Consider the following 1,227-nt stretch of genomic DNA (forward strand, 5'->3'; position numbering starts at 1 on the left):
CTCACGTGGCTGGCCGGTCCATCAGCTTGACGTATCCAATGCATTCCTCCACGGTACGCCGGATGAGGAAGCCTTCTGCCTTCAGCCCGCTGGCTTCGTCGACGCCGACCGCCCACACCACGTCTGCCGCGTCTCCAAGTCCCTCTACGGCTTGAAGCAAGCGCCGCATGCGTGGTTTCTTTGATTTGCCGGCTTCCTCAAGACTATTGGCTTCGTCGCCACACGGTCCGACTCTTCGCTCTTCGTTCGTCGCCACGACTGCGACACTACGCTCCTTCTTCTCTACGTCAACGACATCGTGCTCACCGCATCGTCTGCCGCTGCTCTTCGCCACGTCGTCGCTCAGCTCACCGTTGAATTTGCCATGAAGGATCTTGGGGCCCTTCACTTCTTCCTCGGCATCCGCGTCACGCGCACGCCGGCCGGCTTCTTCCTCTGTCAGCAGCAGTATGCTGCTGATATCCTGGACCGTGATGGCATGGACACATGTCGGCCCTCACCCACGCCGATCGACACGAAGAGCAAGCTGCTCACCGCCGATGGGCCTCGTGTCGCCGACCCCTCCGCCTATCGCAGCATCGCCGGTGCCCTGCAGTACCTGACGATCACACGCCCCGAGCTCGCCTACGCCGTCCAACAGATCTGCTTGCATATGCATGATCCCCGGGAGTGCCATCTCGGGTTGATCAAGCGTGTGCTGCGGTACGTGCGCGGCACGCCGGTGCTCGGGCTCCATCTCCGCGCCTCACGCACTCTGGACCTGTGCGCGTTCACGGACGCAGACTGGGCGGGCTGCCCAGACACCCGCCGCTCTACCTCCGGCTTCTGCATCTACCTCAGCGACGTGCTCGTCTCCTGGTCGTCCAAACGCCAGGCCGTCGTCTCCCGCTCCAGTGCAGAGGCCGAATACTGCGGCGTTGCCAACGCCGTCGCTGAATGCATCTGGCTATGGCAGCTGCTCGGCGAGCTCTTCTACCCCGTCGACAAGGCCACGCTCGTCTACTGCGACAATGTGTCGGTCATGTACCTGTTTGCCAATCCAGTACATCACCACGGCACGAAGCACGTCGAGCTGGACATCCTCTTCGTCCGTGAACGGGTGGCGCTCGGCGAGTTCCGCGTTCTCCACATCCCCACTCGCCAACAGCTCGCCGATATCATGACCAAAGGTCTGTCGACGGAAGTTTTCTCTGAATTCCGGTCCAGTCTTTGCGTTGCTGGTACCGA

This window comes from Triticum dicoccoides, chromosome 4A, assembly GCF_002162155.2.
Source record: "Triticum dicoccoides isolate Atlit2015 ecotype Zavitan chromosome 4A, WEW_v2.0, whole genome shotgun sequence".
NCBI classification, from domain to species: Eukaryota; Viridiplantae; Streptophyta; class Magnoliopsida; order Poales; family Poaceae; genus Triticum; species Triticum dicoccoides.